Source organism: Dipodomys spectabilis, unplaced genomic scaffold (assembly GCF_019054845.1).
Source record: "Dipodomys spectabilis isolate Male_0828 unplaced genomic scaffold, ASM1905484v1 ptg000094l, whole genome shotgun sequence".
NCBI lineage: Eukaryota > Metazoa > Chordata > Mammalia > Rodentia > Heteromyidae > Dipodomys > Dipodomys spectabilis.
Window position 1 is genome coordinate 20,301,808 of NW_024870771.1, and position 20,103 is coordinate 20,321,910.

The following is a 20,103-nucleotide window of genomic DNA, read 5'->3' on the forward strand; positions in this document are numbered from 1 at the left end:
ATCTCATTTCTTGTACAGTTATACATGCTGCTTCATATGGCTAGAAATGCTGCTTTATTTTTATGTGTATCTAAAGAAGCGTTTGTGAGTTGCAGTTTAAAACAAAAATCTACTATTTGCTGTTCTTTCTTTCTTTCTTTCTTTTTACCTTTGTTTTCTGCCCTGTTGTCACTGGTTTTGATTTCTGTACTCTTTATCTTGTATATAATTTTATCTGACTGAGAAAGGAAGGCAAATAACAGAAATGGTAGGACAAAGGGTGAAACATTGCAACAGTGATACTCACTAGTTACTATGTTGGAAATGAACTTCATATCTTGAGTGTGAAGGGTGTGTGTGTGTGTGTGTGTGTGTGTGTGTGTGTGTGTGTGTGTGTGTGTGTGTGTGTGAGTGTGTGTGTGTAGGGGGAGAAGCAGGAGAAAATGAGGAAGAAAGTAACATTGTTCAAGAAGAAGTGTACTCATTATGTAACTGTAACCTTTCTATACAACACTTTTACAATTAAATAAAGAAATCAAGTACATAAAGGACTGAAAAGAAGGAACAACAGCAGTACATCAGTGTGCCAATACTTTAAAAAGAAAAAAAAACAACAGCTAGAATTACAGTTTAAACTACAGACTTGAGAGCCCCTTCACAGAAATCAACAGTTGAAGTGACTCTAGATATCTATATTGTTAGCAAATTACTAACCTGCTTCTCATACAGGCTGTTGAAGAACTGGGCTTGGAAAAAATGCAGCTCTGTAAAAGCAGTCTCATTTGCCATAGGAACTCATAGAACTTAAAAATCCCTTGGAAATGAACGGCTGTTCAGTATATGTTTATTTTACAAGTGGAAGGAAATGACAAATCAGCAAATTAGAATGTCACCTGACATTTTAGAGAAAATGTGAATGGCGACAAAAAGGTTTTGGCAGATACACATGTACGCAGGCTATGTTATCTTTTCCCCATAAAAAATAATGATATCTCTTTTGCAGAATCTTCTACCTGATTATGGGTAAATAATAACATGTAGGAATCACAAAAATAAATGATTGCTGATAAGGTATCACACTTCAGAACATTTGAATCCAAAGACAGTTTACACTTATCAAAACTTCCCTTCTCATTCTACTTCATATGGTCTGTGTTCAGCTCAGGAACTCTATCCTGAGTTTGGTACACGAAGGATAGAAGGTCAGCTTGATTCATTACTAAATGAGAAAAAGACAACTGTTCCATGGTTTCTTTCCTTCCTTCAAAAAAGCACCACATCATCTATTTTAGAGCTTCCTGTACCTTGGGATCTGAAACAGGGAATAATGAAAGGTGTTTCTAACTTTTAATGTAGGCCTACTACAAAAGTGGAGCTTTATTAATTATCCAAAAATAATTTCATGCCAAGATATTTCATTATAATAGACACATAGATGAAACTACAGAAAACTATTAAGTGCTTTAAGAAAAACTTAGTGTTGACATAAGCCAACGGAAACATCAGACTTTCCTTGATCACATATAACAATACTTGAGGAAAAAAATAACCAGCAGTTTGTATGCTTAAATGCCAAGATGGAAAATAAGAGCAAACTTCTCAATATTTCATCTCATTATTTTTTATGCATTTTATTGTTTTAAAGTCATATCAGAGGGGTTACAGTTATATAAACCATATAAGGAAGACAATTTTCAAACAGTGCAACCCTTTACATCCGAAAGGGATGTTGGTGGGAATATAAACTTGTTCAACCACTCTGGAAAGCAGTATAGAGGTTCCTCAAAAGATTAAACATAGAGCTTCCCTATGATCCAGAAATTCTACTACTGTAACACAAACAAGGCCATACTAAAGCTATCAGCACAATCAGGCTCACTGCAGCATTATTTACCATAGCCAAGATATAGAATCAGCCCATAACTCAGTGGATAAATAGATCAAGAAAATGTGCAATTTACACACAATGGAATTCTACTCATCTGTCAAAAAGAATGATATTGTACCATTCATAAGTAAATGGACAGGCTTGGGAAAATGGACAAATCCAGAGTAATATAGGTTGCATATTTTCCCTCATTTTTTGTAGCTAGAATGTGTCTTTAAGTCTAAAAGTAAACACATTGCATGCTTAAAAAATACACTGGGCCATGATAAATTATATAAGTATCTAGGCATTCACATACTGTGAGACCAAAGGAGGATACTCTTAGGAGAGGAACACAACGGTGCAATACCTATTTACATCTGCTCAGTGTTTCATCTTAGTATGTCTTTGTTATTGCTTTAGAATTTTGTGATAATTAGCTTTTACTAATTGTAATAGGAAAGTGTAATAAATTAAATAACAAGATATTTCCTCTTATAGTAGGAACATCAATATTACATTTGGTAGCTACAATTTCCATTGATTCTTAATAAACCTTGTAGGGGAAAATTTATTTATCTATCTATATCTCTCTATATATCTTATCATTTAAGGAAGTCATTGATATACTCGTTTTGTTTGTTTGGGTTGTTTTTTGGAGTTCATTTGGATAGGAATCATTTTATATGTTCATATGCACATAGCCAATTAGCTATTATGATACTATTCTATGTGAGAAAACTTAGAAAATATTTATAGTCATATACAGATGTCAATCACACAAATATAGCCAAGAAAATAAGGAGTCAAAACTAATTATTACAACAGCAATATTACATTTATGAGGTAACACCATTTGAAAAATAATCATAATACAAACATGTGCACAAACATACACAAACAAGTAAATATAGTTACTGAATTACATGACAAACTTATAGAGAGAGCATTTTCAATATTTATTAGTCAAGAAAAATGAGATATTTAATGGTTTGGTGACTTCCTAGGGATTCACATTTGTGTTATTTGAATTTTAAGAAATGTGAAGACTGATATAGATTAAGAAATGCAATGTCTACTGCCATTGCTACCCAACAGTGAGTTGGCTGAAGAGAAAAAAATTAAAAATTGTTGAATTATAGTCATTCTATAAAGGTTTTGGGGCATTCTGTGCAAAATGCACAAATTTTTCTGATAATGTGAAGAGTTGGTGAGACCGCATTTCCTCCCTCATCATATGTTAGAACTACACTTAATAGTTACATAGTTATTGTAAAATAAAATGGAATCTTATATCCAAGTTGGGAAAGACCTTACCAAGTATGATTACCTGTACTTATCACACAAAGCCCTTGATTTGACATATGTTAGCAAGGTAACTGTATAAGAAGTAGGGAAATTTAATGGTCATGGTTGGAAACAGAAGATAGAGACAGGAGTTCAGGTGTTCTAAAATAGATAGTATGGGCAAAATAAAGCAGCCACAGCAAAAACAATGAGGAGAAGCTCCAGCACCATGAAAGATATAGAAGGGGAAGGGCCAAGATTCAGCTGGATACAGGTTGTGAGTACCAATCAGACCTTAAAGGTAATATTTCCATTAATCAATAACAATTCAGGCTTTATAATGTATCTTCTAAACACCTTAAATGATTTCACTAATTTAAGAGAGCCTTGATTTCTTAGGCCTGGATAATTGAATGGCAATTTCTATATCAGTTATAGACAACAAAGCAGAGAAAAATGTAGAAGATTATCTGCTTGCCCTTGGATATGTTTTAGAAGTCCATGTAGCTCTCAAAAGATGATTGTCATTGAGGCTGAAATCAAACCTAGAGCTAAACATTTGGGACTCTTCCTGGTCCCAAATGAGTAAAGATTGTCATTCTTGCAATATAAACCTGTGAGGAAGACAGACACAGGAAAAATTAAAATAAACAAAATGAAATAGAAACAAAGTCAGGAGTGGAAGGAGACATTTTAAAGAAAGATACTGTAGTAAAAAAAAACATACAATTTAATGTTGCAATCATTTTAGGATATAAGCTGACAATAAGAATTTGAGACTGAAGATGTAATTGTTAAGTTGTTGGGGCATAAGTTCATTTGCATGGTGAGTATGGTGTAGTTAATAAGAAGAAAAGTGGTAGAGAAGGGAACCAGTGCTTTGAGCTTTTGGGCATAGGGGAAGGAATTCAAATGGGAAGGCACAAATGATAGAATCATTCAAATTTGAGAATGTGAAACTTTAACTTAGAGGCAAAATATAGAAATATTTCAACATGCAGTCATAGCAGTTGGAGGCATTAAAGATGAAAACACTAAAAAAAAAAAAACAAGAAATGACAGAGAAGAATGGAAAGACAAATATTAATGAAGTAAGATTCTAAAATAAACCATGAAATAAGAGCATAGACCGATATAACACAGTGATCCCAACTAGTGTTCGTGATTACAGAGATTGATGACTACTGTGTTATGTGCCTAGTATTACTTAACCTCTATTAGCTTCTGCTTCATATCTCACAAGCGAAAAAAATACTCAATAAGTTTAGTATTTTTGAGTATTGCAGAATATGATTATTTTTGGATTGGAGATGCTTGCCCTTTGAAATCTATGTAAATATGCCAATCCTTTCCTACAACACCACCCAGAAAAGAAGGAAAAATAAATCTCAAAGGTTTCTGGCCCCTCAAATTCTGGAAAACGGAAATTATATTGTAATATCTAAACTCAGTACTCTTGCAAAAGCTGCTGCTGGGTTTGTGCTTTCCAAGAAATAATTTTTCTCCTCAAGGGAGAAGTTAAAGGAGTCATTATAAGAAGGCAAAGAATAATTCTTGTGATTGAAGTAGGAAAGAGGACTGAAAATTTTATAAAAGCTACTTAATAAGAATCTATATTCTAAATGTATACGGAACCTGCTTTATTACTTTTAAAATTTCAACAATGAGATGTACAAGTCTTTATGTCGGGAACGAACTTTACAACTTTGGTACGGGGGTGGGGGGCGGGGAGGATTGGGTGGGGGGTGCGGGGGGAGGATAGGAAGGGGAAACAAAGGAGGAGGCTACAATGCTTGATAAGAAATGTACTCATTATCTTGCCCATGTAATTGTAACCCCTCTGTAGAGCATTTTCACAATAAAAAAATAATAAAAAAATAAGATGTTTTCTCAAAGCAAAACTCCTATATCTCTAGGAAATATTAACATTCAGTTCTTTGTTGCTGAAGAAATTAAATATCTTTGTATTTTTAATCATACTATTCACAAATTATTTAATTTGATTTCCCCTTTTTAAGGTTTTCTCCATAAATAATGAAGGTAGAGAGTTTAAGGGAATCCTTGTATTGTTTACAACACCTACATGTCAGTGTATAATATTAAAATTGATATTTTGATTTCCTCCTTCAACTCTCAAAAAATGCCAACTTCATCAAGAGATTGAAATATGGCTTCTGTAATTTTCAAGGTTGTTGCTTTGCTATACAGAGGCTCTTGGTATTTAAATAGGACAACATTCAGAGTACATCTGATTTGCTAAGAAATTTAGATTCCAGAATATTTCATTCATTTCTTATCAAAGTCTCCTGGTTAATCTTTTAGACATTCTGTTCCCATTCTTATAAGACTACATTAAAGTAAAAGTATAATTTATTCTTCTATTTGTATTCAATTTTACAGTGTTTTATAAGAAAATTTTCTATGATAGACTGAAGTTTTGCATTCAACCCTTATAAATAAAGACTGAAAATGGAAAATTTCTAGCAAATTTAATATTATGGACAGATATCCATATATGTTATATATATATATATATATATATATATGTATATAAAATAGTTTGTATTTCAAGTGGCATTTACAATTGTATACCACTATAGTCCACCAAAAAGCCTAAATACATATATTTCAAGTATGAGACTGAAGATTAAGAAAGCAAAGCTATTTTTGATTAGGTAAAATATCTAGTTTATATATGTTAAATTTCTAAAAACATAATTGATAAAAGATAAAAAGATAAAAGATAAAAAGGTTTTAGTGTACTTTGGAGAGCCTTTTTAACATGTACCTTACTGTGAAAACATTGAATAGAAAGGAAAAAGAACAAATCATCTTCCTATTTGTTTCTTTCATCTATTCCCTAAATAAACATCTACAAAGCTGCTGAAATTTCTATGTAATCTTCATATGGAAGAATGACATCACATTAGATAAAGTCATGAATCAGGGACCTATGAAATTTCCCCAGTTCATTTCCTTCAATATCAAAGATAATTTTAATTAATTTGACTGCAAATGCACCCTGGTTGGACACAATTTAGCTAAGAATACCCTGACTAGAATTTTCTCTGATAACCCAGTCAAATCTCTGGGAAAACTCACTAGATAATCACAAATGCTGACCAATCATACAGAAACCCAGTTTGTATCTCATCCAGTTATACCATGTTATCTTTCCTAATTTGCAGCTAGACATTGAACTGACATTTTTCTAACTGATTTTTTGAACGGGTATGTTGAAGAAAATTAGTTATGTGATACATTGTTACTAATCACACACACACACACACACACACACACACACACACACACACACACACACACATATATACTCAGCAATATTGCTGAGTATATACTAAGGCCAATTATAGAGTTTAGAAAGTTGTTATGGAAACCATGTTATAGTAGAAGCTAGGGAAAGTCTTCAAATGGATATTCATAACTGGAAGTACACATCAAAAGTTTTCAATGACAATGCACATTATTGTGAAGTTACATTCTGAAATGATAGTATAGTTAAATAGTAGAAAATAATTCCTCACCTCAGATATACAATCTCATGCTTGGATAATTACCTTGTTAAACAAACCCTACCCTGGAAGGTTAAATATTTATTGTGTAAGTACAATATTCTGAGTCAATGGATTCGCATATTCACTTGAAGATGATTCATAGATACTGACTATGTCATCATCATGCAACAACTGAAATCAAAACAAAGACTCAAAACAGAAATCAGAATGCATATAGGAAAAATGTTTTTCAAGACACTGAACATTAGATAACGAAGTATAGTGATTCTGCAAGATGGAAAATTGGGCAAATTTGCCTTAAATTTTCTTAAGCTTACTGACTAGAGGAACCCCAAATCACTATGCAGGGAAAAACCAGGTATTCAAAGAAGGAAAATTGGACCTACAATGTGAAAAAATCAAATGAAGTATACCTATAAATAATATCAGGATATAATAGTATGCAAAGTGTCAAAATAATGAGAAGAAAAAACAGAGTACAATTAAAAGCAGATTGGCACTACAAAGCAGAGGCCTGGATATGAAAATAAACACATAGAATGTTTCAAAAATAAAATTTAAGAGAAAGAGACTGGAAAAAACGAAGTGGCAGACTAGTGAACTATGAAACATTTCATGGAGCTAAATACACATGCAATTTGAGTCCCTGAAGAAGAGAAACATGCACACAGAAAAAAATCACCTTGAAGAAATAATAACCATTTTCCCTCAAATTTAATGAAAATTGAAAACCTACAGAACCAAGTTTCAAAGTACTCCAATCACAAGATGTTGGAAGAAGTCTTTATGCACAATATTATCAAATTGCTTCTAATAATTTGTGACTATAAAATATTAAACTCACATAGACATAAAGCAAGTAATACACAAAAAGAAACAAGAATCAGCCTCTCAGCCTGAACATGAATCAGAAGGTATTGAAATAATGCTTTTAAAGTCTCAAAGACATAATCGCAGAATAAAAGAATATTTACTTCATATTAGACACAGTGAAAATATTTAATAAAGACAAGAAGAAGAAGGAGAAGGAGGAGGAGCAGGAGGAGGAAGAGAAGAGGAGGAGGAGGAGGAGGAGGAGGAGGAGGAGGAGGAGGAGGAGGAGGAGAAAGAAGGAGAAGAAGAAGGAGAAGAAGGAGGAGGAGGAGGAGGAGGAGAAGGAGAAGAAGAGGAAGAAGAAGAAGAAGAAGAAGAAGAAGAAGAAGAAGAAGAAGAAGAAGAAGAAGAAGAAGAAGAAGAAGAAGAAGAAGAAGAAGAAGAAGAAGAAGAAGAAGAAGAAGAAGAAGAAGAAGAAGAAGAAGAAGAAGAAGAAGAAGAAAAGAAGAAGAAGAAGAAGAAGAAGAAGAAGAAGAAGAAGAAGAGCCATCAAAGCTCAATTTCTCAATTTTATAGTTCACCAATGGGCAATGCACAAAATTCTGAAAGAAGTATTTCAAGTCAAAGGAAAACAATACCAAATGGAAATCTAGATCTGCACTCATGAATGAATGCTACCAATATATGGTAAATAGGAATGTGCTTTTCCTATTACTTATTTTTCTGTAAAATAGAATCAAATATTTACGATAGCTACAAAATATTGTGGTTTTATAATAAAGATAAAATAAGCTGCTAGCTCTGCGAGTATAAAGTGAAGTTTGTTTTGCTATACATAGTGTTATTGATATTATATAAACACTAAAACATTCACTAAAAACAAATAATAATTGAGTTATAATTTATTTGTTGAAAAAGAAGATAAATTGGAGAAATGTCATTAAAACTTTAATCCAAAGACAATAGCAAAAAACAAAACAGGAACAAAGTAAAATGGGTAAATAGGAAACAAACAGCAACTCGATCAATATGACCATACCATGTCAATGACCTGAAAATCCTAACAAAAGATTAAAGATTGTCCAATAGAATTAAATACAAGCTTAATATTTACAGCCTATTATATGTGTGTGTGTGTGTGTGTGTGTGTGTGTGTGTGTGTGTGTGTACACACACAAATGTGTTGAAAGGAAAATAGTACTTTAACAGTAAAGACATAAAACCATAAGATATCAGGTAGACTTGATTGATAGTAGAGATTTCAGAGCAAATAATTGTAATAATAAAATGTATCAGTTCATCCTTAACTTTGAAATAAAATCTGTGCAATGAAATCTATGCCTGAAACAAAAATGAAAGAACTTCAATGAGAAATGCACCAATTCAAAATAATAATGGAATATTTCATGATTGTTCCTTTAAATTTACAAAGTAGTGAGAAATATGTAAAGGATATGAAAAAGGTGAAGAAGAGTATCATCAACTTGATCTAAATGAAACCATAGGCATTCAAATTGTACAAGAGAAGAATGCCCATTATTTTCAATACACCCAAATCAAAAAAAAAAAAAGCATCAATAAGTCTAACATGTTTCAGAACTTGCAAAGTGCATTCTCCAGTGGTAATGGGAAAATTTTACAAATGGGAAACAAAACATGTCTGTAAAAGTCCCCAGCCATTTGATAGTAATTAAGTCTAAATAAGTCATGGATAAAATCAGAAATTATAAGGTAAATTAGAGAACATTTTTTAAATTATTGCAAATGAAAATACAACATATTGATCGATTTGTGCCAATATTTGCTGTGAAAACATCACTTTCATTATCCATCTTATAACCGCTATCACACTTTGTTCTCCATTCATTCAATGTCTGTCTATTTGCACAGGTGTTTCATCTTCTGTGTTGCAAATGGTGCTTGTTATAGAGTTGTGAGGGACATAAAAGGTTTCAGTCATGCTGGTGTGAACTTATAAAACATGTACTAATAGATTTGTTTTGCATTGACTTTCTGAGTTTTTCTAGCTTCTGTTTAAAAGGCATCTCAGTGAAATTTGCAGATACAAAACACATCTCATTTCAATTCTTAGCACATCCTGTGAGCCCTGTAGACTTATTTTAATTATGAAGAATGATTTGTATTGGTGATCATGTTGTGCAAATAGCTATATGTATATATGTCACCATGACCTTTTTAATTTTCTACTCTCTCACATTAGCTACCAAAGAATGATAATGTTTTGCAACTGATACTCAAGCATTGTTGCATCTGCTTGTAATGTCAGCAATGAAAAAGGTATCATTTGTATTTAAACTTTACCCATATTTTCTAACATTTTCTTTTGATTTGTATGATTAACTTATTTAATGAGGCAGAAAGAAACTCTCCTGCACTATGCTTGGTCACAAACAATACATGCCTGAATAAACAGCAACTGTACATCAATCTCCCTGATTTCCTCTTGTCTACCAGCAGAAAAAAAATTAAAAGCCAAATTCTATTGTACAGCACATTTTCATAGTGTGCCTATGATGCCCTTAAGTGCATTAGGTATAACGTTACCTTTACACAATTCAGTACAGAAATATCATTGAAATCTAAACTTGTATATGTGTAGAAATTATGAGTGAGGTAATCATCAGGAAAAACACGTAAGTGTTCAACTACATTTTACTTTGACAACATAAAGAAATAGATGACAAGCTGAAGACTTTCAGAAGACCACTCACAGAATGCTTATCACATTACATTTTAAGTATCTGTTTTATTTTGTTTATCATAAAGTCCTTAGCAGGGAAATAATGGCTATCTTAAGTTTTAGATGCTCAGCCCAGAAATTCTAGTGCCAAACATCATGAAAGAAATCAGGAAATATTCATTTAATTAACTATATGTGTATGATTATTTCATATATAAATATTTCTATATGTGTAATATTTTCATATAGTACACATGATGTAACATAATGCTGATATAATGCTAAACAGAATCAAGTATATAGGCTCAGAAAGGAGGGCATAGATTTTTTTGGGGGGGTCCGGTCGTGGGGCCTGAACTCTGGGCCTGGGCGCTGTCCCTCAGCTCTTCAGCTCAAGGCTAGCGCTCTACCACTTGAGCCACAGCGCCACTTTCGGCTTTTTTCTTTTTGCTTATGTGCTGCTGGGGAATCGAACCCAGGGCCTCAGGCATGCAAGGCAAGCGCTCTACAACTGAGCCACCTTCCCAGCCCCGGACATATTATTTTAAAATCTATCCATTAATCTATCCTAAATATTTAAAATGTGTATATAAATACATTTTTATTATTAACTAACTAGTTGTCCAAAGGAGTTGCCATTGAAAAAAGCTGTTTATGAGTACCATATATCTTGATTAATGTTGCCACTCCTTTTCCTCATTGTTATTGATTTTGGAGGATACATATTGGATTCTTATCTGCATTTTCCAATTCTTTTCTCCTCTTCATGAATCTATCACTTTCCCTTTGACCCCACGCAGGATTTTGTTCTTGTTTCAGGTTTATTTATGATTTATTTGTGATAAATAAGTGTTAAGTTCACTTCAGAACTCCATTTTCTTTGTTCTTAGCATTTAGACTTTAAAGAAAATATTTCACAAAATTTCCTGTTTAAATATTATAAAATTCTTCAAAATAAGCTATGAGCCCAGTGTCTCATGCTTGTAACCCTAGATATTCAGGAGGCTGAGGTATAAGATTTGAAGGCAGCTGGGACAGGAAAGACCATGAGACTATTATTTCCAATTATCTACCAAAAAGATGGAACTGTGGCTCAAGTTGGCAAAACATCAGCCATGAGAAAAAAAAAATCTTCAAAAGAAGTCAATATGTGACAATAATCTCTTAGCTAAATGATAGTAGTTACTAATGAAAATAAAAATATCTAAAAATATGATATATAAAATACTGTATTGAAAAATAGTACAAAGAATTATATTGTAGGTCCTTAGAAAACATTAGGAGCTGGAATCAAACTAATGGGCCACAAAATTTGTTTAGGTAATTTCTCGTTTTTCTTTCTCTCACACATGGAAATCAAATATACTTTTAGAAGATATCACACAAATTAAGTAAGAAATACATGGCCATTCCCTAGTGTGGTGTTGTACAATGGCAAATATTTGATTGATTTAGAATTACTCAGAAACTTGAAATAAGTTTTGCAGTGTTTTTGAATGTGGGTTTAAGGTACATGTCCACAAATAAATGGGAAATTATTTTATCTTAACATTAAAATTTCTTAAACACCAACAAAAGATATTGCTTTATGATGCTATTATGTGTTTAAAAACTACTGCAGTAGTATATTTTATGTCTATAGTAGCAGCAAACAGAAATGAAGAGCTACTTACAGAACAAGTGGCAAACACTAATCAAATGAATTTTATGAGCAGCAGAATGGGTTATTACCATCCTAGGCTATTTAGAGTAATGACAAAAGCAACCAATATGAAAGATACAAATTTATTCTTAAACACAGGTGTTGTAAAATGAATGAAAGAATTAACTAGATTACTTTTTCTCTACACATTAAAGACTGTAGTTCTTTGGAAGGATTCATTTTCTGGAGTTGGAAATTTCTTGAAATGAATTAAGCCCAGGGCAAGAAGCTTATGCTTGTAATACTAACTACACAGGAAGCAATCCAAGGTTCGTGGTGTGAAGCCAGACAGGGCAGGAAATCCCTTAGACTCTTCACTCCAGGCGATCACATACAAGAAAAGAGAGAAGTGGCTCCAGCAATAGAGCTCAAGTGGTGCCTTGAGCAAAACTAAAAACTCAACAGCATTTGGGTAATGCCCAGAAGTGTGAATTCTGGGTCATAGAAGAGCTCTATGTGGAGTCTTTTGAGGAACCTCCATACTGCTTTCCAGAGTGGTTGAACATGTTTACCCTCCCACCAATAATGCAGTAGGGTTCCCTATTGATCATACTCCCACCCAGCATCTGTTGTTATTAGCTTTCTTTTTTTTTTCTTCTTTTTTTCTTTTTCTTTTTACTGTGAAAATACCTACAGAGAGGTTACAATTACACGAGCAAGGTAATGAGTACATTTCTTATCAAGCATTGTTGCCTCCTCCTCAATTCTATTCCACTGGTCCTGAGATTTGTTCTTGTGCCTGTACCAAGCTGTTTTGATTACTATGGCTCTGTAGTAGAGTTTGAAATTGGTATTGATATTCCTCCAGCACTGTACTTTCTATTAAGGATTGTGTTTGCTATTCGGGGTCTTTTATTGTTCCATATGAACTTTTGGATTGCCTCTTCTATTTCCTTGAAGAATGAGGTTGGAATATTCATAGGTATTGCATTGAATTTGTAGATAGCCTTGGGAAGTATTGCCATTTTCACGATGTTGATACTTCTAATCCAGGAGCATGGGAGGTTTTTCTGCTTTCTAAGTTCTGTTTCCTTTTTTAGGTTTTTAAAGTTTTCATCATAGAGGTCCTTCACTTCTTTGGTTAAGTTAATTCCTAGGTATAAAGACCATTCTAATTGGGATGAGGTGGAATCTCAATTCTGTTCCGATGTGCATTTCTTTTATAGCCAGAGAAGTTGAACATTTCTTTATGTGTCTATTGGCTATTCTTATTTCCTCTTCAGAGAAGTCTCTCATGCCAGCCATGCTGGCGCAAGCCGGTAATCAACAAGGAGAATGAGACAGGAGGATCACGAGTTCAAGAAGTCTCTCTTTAAGTTTTTAGCTTACTTATTAATGAGGAAGTTGTTTCTTTGAGGATTTGTTTGGGAGGGGTGGTTATTTTTCCACCCCTCTGGGCTTGGGCACTATTCCTGTGCTCTTCAGCTCAAGGCCAGCACTCTACCACTTGAGCCACAGCATCACTTCTGGATTTCTAGTGGTTTATTGGAGATAAGAATCTCACGGACTTTTCTGCCGGAGCTGGCTTTGAACTGTGATCCTCAGATCTCAGCCTCCTGAGTAGCTAGAATTATAGGCAAGAGCCAGCGGTGCCCCAGCTTGGGATTTAATTTTTTGAATTCTAAGTATATTTTAGAGAGGAAGCTCCTTTTTGTTATATGACTAGTGAAACTCTTATTCCAGTCCATGGGCTTTCTATAGACCCTGCTAGCTATGTCCTTTGCCATGTAAAAGATCTGGAGTTTCCTGCAATCCCATTTGTCCAACCTTTCTTTGATTTGTTGTGTTTCTAGTTCATTACTAATAAAAGTTTCAGCCTGTGCCAAGGAGCCTTAGAGTTTCTCCTATTCAGCATGTCTGCTTTTACCTCAAAGTCTTTAATCCATTTGGAGTTGATTCTGGAGCAGGGTGATATATAAGGATCTGCCTTTAGTTTTCTATATTTTTAAACCAATTTTGCCAGCATCATTTACTAAAGAGGCCCTCTTTTTCCATCCTAATTTTTTGGCTCCCTTATCGAAGATTAGGTGGCCATAGGTCTGCGGGTTTTTTTCTGGGTCTCAACTGACCATAACAAGGCCATACTAAAGCTACCAGCACAACTATGTTTATTGCAGAATTATTCACCATAGCTAAGATATGGAACCAAACCAGATGCCCCTCAGTAGATGAATGGATCAAGAAAATGTAATGTTTTGTGTTTTGTTTTGTTTGTTTGTTTCATATTTTGTTTTTTAATGTAGTACATGATTTCTTTTTTCTTTTGTGTTTTCCCTTCTATGGTTTATCCCCTGTTGCTACTGTATTTGATTTCGGTACCTTGGGTATTGTATATATGTTTTTCTGAATTAGGGAAGAGAAGGGGAACAACAAAATGGTGAGACAAATGACTAAGGGGGAACCAAGGCAACACAAGAAAATATTTTGGAAATGATCTGTACAATTTTGGGGGGATTGGGGTGAAGGAAATGGAGAAAACTGAAGGAGAGGGTAACAACTACTTATGTAACTATAACCCTTCTATACATCACCCTGAAAATAAAATTTAAATTAAAAAAAAATCAAAAATTATGCCCTGGTCCTGAATTCAACCAACTGGGCTGGCATACATAAAAAAAAATAATATTTTGAAAATAAATTCTTAAATCTCAGAACTATTTTTCTAATCTTTGGTAGTTTTCTTTTCTTTCTTTTATTTTTTTGCCATAAGCAATGTTACCAAAAATTACTGAATGGCATTGCCCCATTTGTTAGGAAATGGAAAGACTTGGAAAAGATTATATTAAGTGAAGTAAGCCAGGCCTAAAGAAACATAAGTCCCATGGTTTCCCTTATTTTCAATAACTAGTATATGTCTGAGTTAAGCAGAAAAGGTCAGATAAGTTGATGGTAGGGGAATAAACCTTAAGATAAGTATTCAATTTTTTTTTCTTTTTCATGCAATTGTTTCTAACATATTTTATAAGATGATTTCTATGTTGCTTTGTATGTCTTTCCCCCATGGTATAACCCCTGCTTTCACTGTATTTGATGTTGGTATAATTTGTGGAGGGGAAGGGAAAAAACAAATTGTTTAAATAGGGATACAGGTGGACCCATTGCATCAAGGAGATGTACAAGTCGTTATGTCGAAAAACTTTGGTGAGGGGGGAGGGAGGGGGGATTTGGGTGGGGGGAAGGAGTATGGGAAGGGATGGGAAGGGGAAACAAAGAGGAGGCAACAATGCTTAATAAGAAATGTACTCGTTATCTTGCCCATGTAGTTTTCACTCCTCTGTACATTATTCTCACAATAAAAAAATAAAAAAAATTACTAATTTAAGATTTAATAAGATTTATAAATTGTGTAATTTCATTTTTCTAAAAATTATTTTAGGTTATTTACAAAATGTCATAAAGGTTAATTCATAACAAAAGAACAGAAAGTAATTACAATGAGGACTCAAGGCTAGATTATTGTGTAAAAAGATAGAGGAAATAAAAGAGAACATGTTGATTTAGACATCATGATATATAATAGATTAAGTATAATTGAGCTGGAAATTCAATTTTGACCTTGGGGGTCATCAAGGAAGAAAAAGAGAGTGACCTGATGTAAAATTATTTTGTTTTTTTTTCATAAGACCATTATATCCATATATATAAAAACATATATATGTATATATATATATATGCATATATACATATATTTCCTGGCCCTTCTCCCTCCCTCTTTCCTCTCTGCTATAAAATGAATACCTCTGCCCAGAAATATGCTCCTGCCATTATGATGTTTTCCTCAAGTACATAGTGGGACTATGGAATAATAAACCTGAAATAATTCTCTTCGTATTCTCCCCTTAGGTTACTTCTGTTAGGTACTTGACACAATAAGGTATTGTTACCTACTTATAAAGAAACTAACACCACTGTATATTTGATTTATTTATATATTGTTATTACATGCATATATAATTTAAATTAAAACAAAGGGAACAATGCAATAACATAGAAAAATGTCAATATTGTATACCTTTTAAATTGCTCAGTAATAATACATTCCAATATAATACTGATGGCTCCCTGCTTTTAGAATTACTCCAATACTGTTTCCATCAGCAACAGATACAAAGATACCTGTTTATAGTATCTTTCTTGGTTTTTTTTTGGGGGGGGGGAGCTGTTGCTGTTGTTTAGTTGATTTTGGAGAAAGAACATATTTTTGCCTTCTTTTTGGTAAAACTAGTGAAGACAGGTCTCAATACTAGTTATATATGGCTCTACCAATCGAGTTACATTTGCAATTATTTTAATTTGGAGTTTTGAGACTCAGATTTGAAATGTTTTTCATAGATTTGTAGGCCATTTTAGTGTATTTACCTACTAATTTGCTACTTTAAAGCAAATTTAAATAACTGGGAATGTTGCTTAGTGGTAGAGTGCTGGCATAGAATGCATGAAGCCCTGGTTCAATTACTCAGTACTACATACACAGAAAAACCCAAAAGTGGCACAATTGACGAGAATACTAGCCTTCAGTAGAGTGGCTCAAGTGGGTAAAGTGGTAGAGCACTAGCTTTGACCAAAATAAGCTCAGAGACAGGGACCAGGCACTGAGCTTCTTTTGCCTTAGGACTGGCAAAAATAATAAAATCAAGACCATACATATGTCACATAGAGCTAACAGTTCAATAGGACCTCTTAACTTGAGGTCTTACTATATATTTATATGGATTTTATGAATTTATATAGATTTATATAGTTTTATGGCTATGAATGTATCCCAGGAGGCTCACTGGTTATATGTTGAAGGTTTACTCTTCAATGCAGTGTTCAAAATTGAGGCTGTTGGGATATGATTGAATCATAGGGACTGTGAATGAATCACAGCTTAATTGATGGATTTATAATTTGGTATCATTTTTGAAAAGTATGTGAATTGGACATATAGCACAATTAAAGAAAATAGATCTCTGGGGACATGTTCTTTGAGGAAATACCTTCCCCTAGTCCCTTGCGTTCTCTCTCTCTCTCTCTCTCTCTCTGTCCCTTGGCTGGTATGAGCTGAGTAGTTTTCCTCTTCCAAGTCTTCCACTATGAATGATTGAGAAACGCATGACAAAGGACTGAAAACCACAGAAACTGTGAGCTAAATTAAATATGACCCCTTTAAATTGTCTCAAGAATTATTTCAAAGCAAGAAAAAGTTAACTAACGTTTATTGTATTACTATTTGACAAATGAGGATGCCACACTTATCTGAATTTACTATGGTAATTAATAACTCATCACTTCCCCCCAACTTTCCCAGGCACAGGTATGCAATCTCAGTGTGGAATTGTGCCATATATATATATATATATATATATATATATTTATATTTATATTTATATATAGCACTATATATATATAGTGTTACATATATTCACCTTTTCTTTTTATTATCTTTAAACAGTCTTTAAATAGTTGTACAAAGGAATTGCCATTTAATAAAGCAGTTTATTGACACAATGCATCAGATCTAGCTTTCAAACACTTTTTTATCCAAAGTGTAATATATGTTTATTGGGTACCAGTTAGACAATTTATTATTTAAATTACTGTCACATGTTGAATCCTTTGTCAAACAAAGAAATTTAAAGAATAAAATAAAATTCTCTCTTTTTTTTTCCTATAAAGTGTTGATAGGGGAGAGTGAAGGAAAAAGATGGAACAGTATTTAAAGTGGGTGTGAACTTTCCAAAGAATAGAACCAGTGTTGTCTCTGGACTCAGAACAGCTTCTTAGAAGATGCAGCTTTTATGTTGAGTATTAAGACAATAACAGTATGCCAGACAAGGCTATCTAAAAGTGAAAGGGTGCATAGAGCAGGGAAATTACATTCACAAAGGCCTAGAGACAAGTAAGGACAAGAAGTGAGCAAGGAAAGCAAAAACTTCCATGCAGTTGCACAGCAAGGCCTAAAAACAAATAATATTCAGGGCTGGGTCTTCAAGGAATTGGTAGGAACTTGATTGTCTTTAACCAACAGAAGGAAATGCAGTTGGAATTTAAGCAATGAAGTAAGTAATAAGACTTGGCTAAACAAATTTTGTTCTGGTCATAAAAGAACGAATGGATTTGACAGAAATGCAATTCTGAAGAACTAGTGAGACTCATGGAAGTAATCAAGGTATTAAGAACCTCGAGAAGAGCTGGCTGTGTTGTTGTAGACTGTCTCTTCTCTCTTTGTTTTTACATTATTTCTCAAAACTATAGATATATTCTAATAACTTGTTTTCCTTACTCATGCACTCACACATTCATTAATCATCATTCACTTATTGACTACATTTTTTTCTCTTTTTATGTGCTGAAGGTTATTCCAAATACTGAGAAAACAACAGCATGCAAAACAAGGTCTCTGCTCTCAAAGAAGTTACAACCTTACAATGCAACCTTTACACAGTTGTTAAAAGTGCTTTAAGGTTAAATGGGCGCTTGTCACTCAACTGTAATCTAGCTACTCAATAGGCTGAGATTTGAGGATCACAGTTTGAAGTCAGCCTGGGCAACACTCAGAATAAACTACCAAAAAAGCATGAAGTGGTAGTATATAAATAACCTTACTAGAAATAACAGATTTTAATATATCTCAGACAATTAAACTTAGAGACTAGTGAGCTATGTAAGTAATTGTAGCATCCAAATCAGAATTACCCGGTGAGTATGTATTCAACAATGTGTAGTGTTTATTAGTCATTCTTTACTTCAATTCTTATTAACATCGAACCAAGAGAAAGAATTTTAAAATGTTAGTATTTACAGGTAAAATTATTGAAGACATACCCTTTTTCAAATTGTACTATACTAAAAATCAGTGTATTTGAAATCTTTTGAATTAGGTATATAATTAAAACCTAATATTAAAATATGAGTAATTCAACAATATAATTCAATAATAAAATTTTATTTTATGGATAAGATATAGTTATTGTATCAAATTTAAATGCTGCCTTATAATGGTAAATTTCTTAAAAAGAATATTTAAACAACATTGAATGCTTCCTAACCCCTCCAAGACATCAAAACATTGTAATCTTGCATTAACTAATCTTAAATGTGAATGTTGCCTTATTAATCATTGTGTCTTATTTTATTAAGTTTTGTTGAAATCCAGTTCTATATTTTGGAAAAATAACAGTAATTTTTTCTTAATGAATAAGAATTTACTCTTAAAAAACTAACATCCTTACAGTGTTTGTATTGCCTACTCTATCATTGCTTATCTTTCTATTGAACTTACTCAATATGTGAATCCCATAAAATTAAGAAAGAAATAGAAAAAGCCTGAAGTAGAGCTGTGGCTCAAGTGATAGAGCACTACCCTTGAGCAAAAGAAGCCCAGGCTGAGTTCAAGGCCCAGAGCGGACTCTTTCTCTGTCTCTCTCTTTCTCTTTCTCCGTCTCTCTTTCCCTTTCTCCTTCTTTCTCTCTTTCTTTCTCTCTCCCTCTCTCTCTGACCTACACACACACACACACACACACACACACACACACTTGCTTCAAGGAAAAATATCTGCATTTTTCATCACCCTAAGGAAAGGAAGGCTTTTGATGACACTTCAAGCAATATAAGATATTGTGGGTTAAAAAAAAATAAATAAATAAAACACTTCAGTTGCTTGAAAAATTATCCTGTGTTATACAACTGCATTTCTACTTATAGTGTCATACGCTAGAAAATGGAATGACAATCTATTTTCCACAAAAATCTAATGTTATATATTTATGCATATATTTTTAATCCTTGTAATGATATGATGAATTTAAAATTATGTTAACCAGACTAAATCTCTCAAAGGAGGACTATGTCCTAGCCATAGAAATCTGTGACCATCATTGGTCATATTTAAAAAGGCACGTTAGCAGATGGAATTAAGTAAATACAAAATCCTAGACTATTCCAGGTTTTATCTAATTACGTGGAATCACCCAGGAAGTAAAGAGGCTTTCTCTAATGTGATCAAATATGACTATGGAAGAAATGCCCAGGGAATGGTAGTGTCAGAATGACACTAGCTGCATGGAGAGGGGGTGTACCTGATGGATGTAAATCTTCCTCTCTCATCTTCTTCTGGAAGGATCCTATTATCTGCCTGCTCCTTTAAGCCTAAATGTGGTTTTCTAGTTCTAGTTCTGGGAGATTATGCTACTACTTACTGGTATCACAAATGCTTTCCATTTCTTTATAAGTTTTCACA

The 20,103-nt window shown here is 33.4% G+C and overlaps 1 long non-coding RNA gene across 1 annotated transcript; it reads left to right on the forward strand.

Moving 5' to 3' along the window:
- On the forward strand, nt 1-18,767 carry LOC122112465. The gene is made up of 3 exons (XR_006148205.1): nt 1-12; nt 2,270-2,275; nt 18,722-18,767. It is a non-coding gene; the product is annotated as an uncharacterized LOC122112465 (long non-coding RNA).
- The last annotated feature ends 1,336 nt before the right edge of the window (nt 18,768-20,103 follow it).